Source organism: Colletes latitarsis, chromosome 4 (assembly GCF_051014445.1).
Source record: "Colletes latitarsis isolate SP2378_abdomen chromosome 4, iyColLati1, whole genome shotgun sequence".
In the NCBI taxonomy this organism is placed as follows: domain Eukaryota; kingdom Metazoa; phylum Arthropoda; class Insecta; order Hymenoptera; family Colletidae; genus Colletes; species Colletes latitarsis.
Window position 1 is genome coordinate 25,442,662 of NC_135137.1, and position 10,892 is coordinate 25,453,553.

Sequence of the window (10,892 nt, forward strand, 5' to 3'; positions counted from 1 at the left end):
GCAATTTTTTTAAAGGCCAAGGTTAAGGTTAAGGTTCGAAGCATAGAGTGGCTATGCAAATAAATACGACCACAAGCGATACTTGCATAACAACTATTTGTTCGTAGTCGAAATATCCTTCTTTCCTTTCTTTTAATTCCCCTCACAATTCATTTCTGCAAAATGGAATACAATAAATTGAGGTGTATATACTATTGCTACTTATGCAACAGAATTTTATTTGTAATTATTGCCCTTTAAAAACCTATGGGGCTAGGCTATGTATATCTACGTCCCTTCTTTATCCTTCCTCGTTATTTCAACGGTCCATCGATTCGCAAGTAGTATAAACAAACACTATTGTCAATGTGCTCGAGTCACTGCTATTTCTTTTAAGAGTTTGTTGCATTCGGTCGACGAGAACGGACGTTAGCAGATATTTAAAGGTACGTGCCGTAGGTAATATTCAGGTACTTAAATTAAAAAAAAGCTTTCGTGTAATTATTTTTTAATTTTCTGTTATTTACACTATTTTGCTTTTATATTTCATGGATGAGTGATAATAGATTTAAATCATGGATACGTGCATTACCCCATGATAGAAGTCGTTTTTATTGTACTTTATGCAATAAGTCTTATTCTTGTGGTTCCTCAAACGTATATACACACGGAGAATCTCGGTATCATTAAAAAATTAGTATTTCGAAAAGGACTTTTATGCTTCAATAGCTTGATAATAATTACTTCAAGCCATAGTTGTATAAAGTCAACGGAGATCCTTATTCATAGTTCTGTTCTGTTTGTAATAAAAAATATTCATGTCGATTATCGACTATTTACAATCACGCAGACTCTCAGTGTCACATTGATAATTGTGAAAAGAATGACAACGCGGACGACTTGAATAATAATTTTACGACACAATCCGAAGAATCGCCTCTGTCGTTGGATGATAAAATTTGCCAAATTAATAGCCGAGAAAAATATTTCGTATCGAACCGCAAAGACAATTCTTCAAGTTTTCAAATACATTGGGCAAGATCCTGATGTTTTGAAACATGTCATTCGGTCAAACAAAGTGTTCAAATATTATATCAAACGTTTTGTATCCTTATAAAACAAAACGTATTTATAGTGTTTTACAAAACATTAAATTTTCTATTTATATTGATGAAACATCCGACTCGATCAAAGAGAAATGGATGATGTTTTTTGTTCGTTATGTTGCACCCCAAGACTGGATGTTCGAATGGAATTGGTAGAATTATTACATCTCGATGCTACAAATTGTGGCGCCGATAATTTATTTAAAACATATGAAATTGCCATGATCGAAAGAGAAATTCTGTTCGAAAATATTGTCGCTTTATCATGTAACACCGCTGCTGTCATGACAGGGCGACACTTGTCCTTTATGACAAAGCTTGCAAAAAAGTGCAGGGACAAATTTTTTTGATCATCCATTGTCATCTGTCTGTAATGGTAGTGTGCAAAGAGTGCAATACCATACTAACGTATGCGAGAACTTGTTACGAAAAGTAGCAACTTTCATATACAGTAGTCCCAAACGTACAGACATATTCCGCGAATTTCAACTATGCTTTCAGACAACTGACAGAAAAACTTTAAAATTGTGTTCTACGCGATGGTTATCATATTGTTGCGACGAACTGAAGACGCATCGTTGCGGCAACGTGAAGGCTGTTCCACAACGATGTGAACCTGCCCCTTCGAACGAGCAAAAGCGAGATCCCGTGCCTTCCGGTTACTGAAGGACCGGCAACGGTTTGAAAGAGAAGAACTACGACAGACCTCGTAGAGTGAAGACGTGTCTAAAGCCTTGTTAATAAAGCTTCTAGTTTTGCGTTCGTTTACTGTGTGTTGTATTGTGTTATTATGAGTTCATTAAGAAACGTCTCACCCCGGCGCAACAATATTATACATCCGTAGTTACACTTTTAGAGAATTGGGACTCTGTATTTGGGAGAAAGCAGAGTCCGAGGAACGTTTGTTAATCTCGATGCAGAATGCAGAGACCAAAGCATATGTATATTTTCTAAATTACGTTCATGAGATTTTTATAAATTTAGCACTTCTTTCAAACTCATGAGACAAGAATTCATTTGCTTCAAAAGACTGCAGCAAAACTTTTATGCGATATATTACGCAATTTTCTAAAACCACAGCTTTTGACGCACATGAATTTAGTAAGAATGATTAATTTTTCTGAACGCGATAACCAACTTGCGCTTAATAGTATAAACGTAGGATCAAAGTGTGTTAATTTCCTGCATCAATTGAATGTAGAAGGCAAATCCGGCAACGTAGAAACCGTAAGAAAAAATTATTTGACGTTTTATATTGTTGCGACGGATTGAAGATGCATCGTTGCGGCAACGTGAAGGCTGTTCTGCAACGATGTGAAGCTGCCCCTACGAACGAGCGGATGCGAGATCCCGTGCTTTCCGATTGCTGAGAAACCAGCAACGATTTGAAGAAGAGAACTACGATAGATCTCGTGGAGAACGAACGTATTTAAAAGGATTGTCAATAAAGTTCATAGTTTGTGTTATAAATTTGTGGTGTTTTTATGAGTTACTAGAAAAACGCCCCGCCCGGCGCAACAATATTATAGCTGCAAACGAAATTCGTCATCGATTGCCAATCTCGAATTTCTTAGCCAGTTGTATGTTTTTCAACCTAGTTTGGTGTTGAATGATAGACAGAGACAGTCCCTTCAGAAATGTTCTCTTTGTAGCTAAAAAATTCGACGGTTTCGACGAACAAGAATTGCAAAGAGAATGGTCAATATTGCCTTTGGAATTTGCAACGAAAGATAGACAGACGCTTATCGAGATGAAATTTGATGGTTTCTGGAACACAATTTTATTAATGCGAAATCTGGACCACAAAATCAAATCTCCGGAATTAATGAAGTTATTAAATACCATCAGATCACTCCCAAATTCTAATACAGATGCAGAAAGATTGTTTTCCATGTTACCTAACGTAAAGACCAAGAAGCGAAATAATCTTTCTTCGGCCAGCGTCAATTCTATTTGCATCGTAAAATCTTCGTTAAAGGCGCGGAGGGAAAACTCAGCCTATGGAGCTGGATGATGATCATTTAGCTTTCATGTATTCAAAAAATTGATATCATACATTTGCTAAGAAACAAAAGTGTAATTTAAGATTAAATGCCACACGTGACAACAATTTTGAGAATTTTCCCTCTGCGAGCTTTTCTCTAGAGAGATTTTTCTGTCCAGAGAAAAACTCTATAGTGAATTTGTACTTTTAAATACTTTTCTTGATATTTAGATTTTTTATCACAATGTTAGTAATTCAAAAATTTCAACCATGACGGAACGTAACGGCGAAGAAAATTTTAATGAATTGTACGCGGATACTTTATCTGATTGTCCGAGTAATTTCCAAATAAATTGTAGTGATTCGGAAAGTGATGAATCTGGCATACCACCAAAACGACAAAAAAGAAATGTTACAGAATCTGATAGTGAATGTGATTTTGAAGATTGAATTGAAAATGACATTACACCTTCCTTAAAGGATTATTCAAACATTTCGGTTGTAACTGTAGAATTTAGTGATGCACCGAGCATCAGTTAAGTAACGGATTTATTTTTTGATAACGACTTTTTTCATTTGGTTGTTCCCCAAATCAATTTATACCACTTTCAAATGAAACAATTTCATAAAAACTTAGCTAAAACTTAACCATGGACGGAAGTTACAACTAGGGATATGAAGAAGTTTCTTGGGTTATTGATATTGATGGGACAAACTAAAAAATCACATTGGAGAGAGATTACTGGTCAACGGACACTTTGGTTGAAGCACCAATATTCCCTAAAAGCAAATTCTTATATTTTTCCATCTCAGTGATAATGCACAAAATACATATAGAGAAGACAGACTTTGTAAAATTAGGCCTATATTGGATTAATTATTCCAAAATTTCAATCTCTGTATGTACCGAAACAGTAGTTATCACTTGAAGCAATGATACCATGGAGAAGACGTATCAGCTTCAGAACATATAATCAGTCTTAAAGCCGGAGCTTGATTATTGGCATCATGTATATCAAGATAATTACTACAACAGCGTTTCTACAGCTGGTATATTATTAGAAACGGAAACACTTGTATGTAGTGCCATACGGGAGAACCGTGGCTTACTAAAGGTACTAATAGAAAAGTCTAAGAATCTTCAAAAAGGGCAAATGACTTTTGTACGGAGAGAATCCATTCTTCTTCTCACATGGAAAAATAAAATGTTGATGTGCATGATATCAACTATTCATGATGCGTCTATGATATCTAATTCTACGGATAATTTAGTGAAACCTTTCTGCATAATGCAATACAATAAACACATGACAGGAGTCGATCGTGCAAATCAGTATTTGGCGAACAGCAGTATCTTTCGAAAAAGTATAAAGTAGTCTAAAAAAACAGCATTCTTTTTAATCAATTGTATTTTGTTTAATGCATTCAAAATTTACTCTAACAAGTCACAAAATAAACTAAGATACAAAAAGTTTCTACTAGAAGTAGCTAGGAAATGGATTTCTGTAGATTCAAATGAATGCAGTATACTACAAGGCAGTTCTTCTCGTACTTCTAAAAGGGTTCCTTACAAAGATTCACCTTTCAGGCTTGCAAAAAGACTAAACGACCACGTTTTAGAACAAATAGTCACTGGCGTAAAAACAAATCCACCTAGAAGGTGTAGAGTATGCTATTCAAAAGGAATAGCACAGCAAAACGAGATTGTATGTATCTGCAAAACCTGTTGTGTACCATTACACGTACATAGGTGATTACCATACTGTTTAAATATCGCGTGAGTCCAAGACGGAGAAACTCGACCGCGATTCCCGTATTTATGTTGAATTCGCGTAATTCTAGAAGGATGTGCTGACGTCGAATTCTTTCGTCGTTCAGATTAGTATACTGTGGCCATTTATGTGTTTTTGCTAGCTAACTTCGCTGAAATTTTTGGGTTTTAGAACAAATTCTAGGAATTGTGTTGTTAGCGCCGAGAGAGAGAGAGAAAAATGTTTTTCTACTCCGAAGCCGACGAAGAATTTTATCTGATGACGAGGAAGAATACATAAATGAAGATTGTGAAATTGATCTTATTCCTAAGGAATGGGTATGGAAAGATACCGAAAATGTAACTAAAATTTGGAAATATTCACGAACTTCGAAAATAAATATACCTTTTGGGCAAAGTGTCACAGTTTTACAAATGATAAATGAAATACTAACGGAAGACTTTTGGCAAATTATCATAACTGAAACGAATCGTTACGCGTGCCAGATACTCCGAAATGAAACTCACAAATTAAAAAAATATGAAGATAATTGGAGAGATACAAATCTTGACGAAATAAAAGCATATTTTGCTTTATGCATTCTGATGTCGCAAGTGAAGAAAAGCAGTGTTCAATCTTATTGGTCGAAAAGAAGTATAATCGAAACTTCGATATTTCGAAAAATAATGCCATATTAGAGGTTTTCCCAGTTATCGCGCTTTTTACACTTTAGTAACAACGATGTTGAAGATCACAATAATGATCGTTTGTGGAAATTGAGAAGCATAATCGATTATTTCAATGAAAAATTTAAGACTATTTACACTCCCGAGGAAGATCTATCATTAGACGAATCACTAATGAAATATACAGGCCGTATGGCATATAAACAGTATAACCTATCGAAAAGGGCCCGCTTTGGAGTAAAATTTTATAAACTGTGCGAATCAAAATCTGGATACTGCATTCAATTCAAGATATACACAGGTCAGGATATAAATAAAAATGCTGACACAAGTGTATCGGAAAGTGTTACAATGTTTATGTGCACAACAATATCTGGTTACGGTCACACTCTGTTTCTCGACAATTGGTATTCATCACCAAGTCTATTTGCAAAGTTACAATCTATAAAAACGAATGCCATAGGAACAGTGAGGTGTAACAGAAAGCATATGCCCAAAGAACTAGCAGCGGAAAAATTGAAACGATCTGATGTGATCTCAAGATCGTTTAATGGTATCTTAGTTGCCAGATGGAAAGACAAAAAAGACATATACGTAATGTCCACAAAGCAGTCGAAAGTAGATATGAAAGAAGTGGAAAAAAAGAAGTGGAAAAATAACGACCCTGTAACAAAACCCAACATTGTTTTGGAGTACAATTATGGCATGGATGGGGTGGATTTACAAGATAGTTATTTATCTTCTTTTGCTCTTATGAGAAAATATCAAAAAAGCTATAAAAAAATATTTTTTTACTTAGCGGATGTTGCATTTTTTAATTCTTATGTTTTATTCTGTAAGAAAATAGATGTAGTAAAAAGCAAGAAATTTTCCTTCCAGAAATTTCGATTAGATGTGGCAGAGCAACTATTACAGGCTGTGTGTATTCTCGATTATAAAAATCATAATTACATTAGTTAAAACATTTTAATATCCGGCATATAGTAATATTACAAATAAATAACGACTTTTTGCATTTCCCTCCCGATGGAAGTGACCACAACCTTCCCGTGGTTTCCATTGAACGGTAGCGTGCACGTTATTGTTTTACCTATCGTTACAATTATTTTGTTATGTAAAGTTGAGTCAGATATATAACATTTGATTCTGTGTAACAAATCGATACGGTTATTGAAAAACATAGCGGGAAAAGATAGTATTAATCTATTTCTGCAGCAATTAATTCTCCTATTTAGATCATACCTTTACAAAATATTTGTTACTGAAGGTTATAGCGTGCGCGGTACTGGCTAAAAGTGGTTTTTCATTTTAAATAGTTTTACTTATTTCAATTCCTAAATATTTATTTCTTAATTAACCCTTTCCGAGTGAGATTGCTTTGAACAACATTATTCTAAAATATTTGTGGTATACGGTTTTAATATGGTTTAGGTAGGTATGCAATGTATAAGATTTAGTTTAACTTTTCCTTTCTAGATAAGATAAAGATAAAGTTTATTTAATCTTAATCCTTAAGATATATATAAAACATTTTAAAAAATTTTTGCAAATAATGTATGTACATGTATCGAAATAATTAAAAAACTACAAGACGTATAATCATTATCCGTGGGCTGATTACGCTCAAAATCTAATCAGACCCTAAAACGAGAACATAAAACTTAAAAGTTTCATTGAAATTTTGTAGTAGTATACACTGCGGAGCATAACAATAGCACCACTAACATTTTTAACATTTCCGACCTGTAAGAAAATAATTTGAAAAAACCAATTATATGGTATAAAAAAGCATTGTAAATAATGGATTTTAGGTGAAATTCATTAAAGTTGTCTACTTATATGTCAAGATGTAATCGATAAACGTTTGGCGATCGGTGCAAAACAATAGAACCAGTTCATTTTTAACGCACTTCAAAGGTTTCTGTTGGAATTTTTTTCATAAACACGGGAATTCTTAGTTAATACGATGCCGCGCGGTAGGTACCTTAATGAACAAGAGCAAGGTGCAATTTTAGCGTACAGAGAGCAAGAAATGGGGATACGTGAAATCGCACGTAAACTCAGGCGATCTCAAAGTTGTACTAAATTTTTTACACGATCCTACTGATTGTGAGTATGGGAAAAATAAGAAGAAGGGACCTAAGAAGAAGTTATCCCCTCGTACTGAAAGGCAAATTGTTAAAGTTGCGAGTAAAACGTTAAATAGCTGTGAACAAATTGTGAAGAAATGTGATCTCGGCGTTTCTCGTTGGACTGACCAACGTGTTCTTGAACGTAATTCAAACTTTACAAGACAAAAAATGACGTCCACATCTACACTTCTGAAACGTCACAAAATAGCCAGGCTTAAATACGCACGAGAAAACATGAGCAGAAATTGGAATAATATAAGTTAAGTTTAGACATTCATAAATCGAGATTTTAGCTTCATATTCAATATTCCATCTTTAACTTAGGTTATTTTCTCTGACGAAAACAAATTCAATTTGGACGGTCCAGATGGATTTAATTCATATTGGAGGAACCTTCGTAAAGAACAAAAATACTTTTCGAAACGTAATTTCGGTGGAGGGACACTTATCGTGTGGGGTGCATTCTGCTTCTATGGCAAGCTCCGATTAGCTTTTCCAACTGCACGAATGAATAGTGCGGAGTATACTGGAATACTTGAAAATCATTTATTGCCTTTTATTCATGCAAACAGTCACACTTCATAAACTTATCAACAAGATAACCCTCCAATCCATAAAAACCGACAAACCACAGCATGGTTTGAAACGTTTGATGTCAATGTATTGAAATGGCCTGGATGCTCTGCAGACCAATATCCAATTGAAAACCTATGGGGTATTGTGATACGGCATATTTATGGAAATAATCGACAATTTTCGAATATTTCGCTGCTAAAAACAGCAATTATTGAAGCGTGAAATCAAATTAGTGAAGAAACTTTGAAACAACTCATTACGAGTATGAACAATCGTATTTTTGAATTAATACATAAAAAAGAAGGTGCTACTCATTATTGAAACTGCTCACTTTAATAAACTGAATTAAAAATTTAACACTTTATAGCCATTTGACCTTATTGTTACGTTTCAAGTACATTGGTGCTATAGTTATGCACCATTGCAATATTTCATTTATTATTATAGTTCATGTTAAATAGATGTTATTTTTGTACTTTTTCCATTGATTATAATTTTTTTCTACTCCACTTCGCGTGGTATTATTAACATTTAGAAATCATTATGCTATAGTTATGCTCCACAGTGTATGTCTGCTTTCCGCACCACTCTATTAGACGCAAAGAAAATTCGTCGTTACTAGAATCGCAGTGTTTCGTGTAATGGACAAAAATGAAAAAACTAATATCTATAAACGATGGCTTGTTATAACTTAAAATATTTATGAAGATACATACATTGTAATACTATCTTCGTTTTTTACTGAATTTACTATTTTGTAATGCTTCAAAATTGATGGCAATTTTTTATATATTTTCCGGAAGATGTGCCATTGTAATGTACCGATTTATATCTATCCGACTTATCCGTCCAAATATCTTCATTTCACTGTGTCACCCGTCCTTGCAAATCTTTACTCGTAAACACTTGTCATCTGTGCCCTACGAACCCTACCTCCACGAAACTTTCCAATCTTGCCTTATCCTACCATTTCTTCTACTTCCCACACCTTTAAAAACTCAACATAGTTCCTCCAAAGCAGCACTAAAGATTCGAATTTGTACGAGTAACCTCTGTCTCTAAGAAAATCCAAACGTTTGTTCAAAATAAAATTAATTGTTAAAAATCTATATGAATATAATTTATTTGTGTAATACCATCCATTACACCATTTGCCAAATTTTCATCGGAGTGACTTGATTTTTATAAATTATACTCAGTATTGTGGGGTGTGAACGTATGAGCGCGTTGTTGTATAAAAGCAATTAGAGTGATTGGAGCGATGGTAGTGTGCAAAGCGAGCTTGTGTATTTTGATTATTTTTGGTGTGATAAAGTTCTACATCCTACAAATTTCGGGGCTCAGCCGAGATATATTGTGAGAAATAGTGTTCGTGACGGAAGTGAGATATTTTTGTGTTTTGTGATACGCGATAATGATGATTTTATATCGGATATGGAGCAGTTCCAAGACCTGTCCGTGGCGCAACTCAAGGAAGAACTGAGGAAGTTGGGTTTGTCTTCATCTGGCGTGAAGACCGAATTGGTGCAGAGGTTGTTGGCGGCGGATCCGAGCGGATCGTTTGCATCGGAGGATGCGACCGAACCAGGAATATCCAGGATGGACGAAAGCGCCGGCTCTTCCCGTGAGCCGATAGAGGTGAGTAGCAGCAAACGAGAGATGCAGCTCTTGCGACGGGAGAACGAGCTTATGAAGCGTGAGCTAGAGCTGCAGCGTCGCGAAATGGAGATGTTGCGAGGGACGCAGTCTCTGGGAGTAACGGCATCGGTCGAGGCAGGACATAGAAGTCCTCAGAAAAATATGAGCATCATGGCGATTGCTGATCTCCTTAATTATTTTGATGGCAACGGGAACCAATTCGAGAGATGGGAGAAACAATTGACGATGCTCAAAACGTCGTATGATTTGGCCGAATCCGAGTGCCGAATTTTAATAGGTTCGCGATTGCGTGGAAAAGCCTTCGATTGGTTTCACTCGAAGCCAGAATTCGTGTGGGTTCCAATCGGGCAGCTTTTGGAGGAAATGCGGTCGATGTATCACCATAAACCAAGCAAAACAGCGAGAAGAAAACAATTTGAGCAGCGTGTCTGGAAGAAAGGGGAATCCTTTGGAGAATACTTCCACGACAAAATGATATTGGCGAACCGCGTTCCCACAGAGGAAAACGAACTAGTCGAACAATTGGTTGAAGGCATTTTGGATGTGACTTTGCAGAATCAGACCCGTATCCAGCGGTTTGGGGATAAATCGTTATTGCTCGCGGTATTCAAGAAAGTGCGATTAGATGCGGCTGGAAAATCACATGTATGGAAAAGCCCTGTGCCGAGAAGAGAAGATCCGGTGAAACAGGAGGTACGTGTGCAGTCCAGCGAGTCAATAAGAAGGTGTCGTAGCTGTGGAGGGAAGGACCATGCATTGGTGAACTGTCCGACGAAGGATAAGGGAAGGAAGAGTTTCCAGTGTCGCGAGTTCGGGCACATATCAGCGTATTGTCCAACCAAAAAACCAGTGGTTAGAGACAGTTGCGGTATTAGCGAAGACAACGAGAGGGGCAAGTACTGTAAAGACGCGCGAATTAACGGGCATAATGTTAAAGCCTTAATAGATACCGGTAGCGACATAAGCTTGATGCGTGCGAGTAAATATGTTGAGATTGGTATGCCGAAATTGACTCGAAA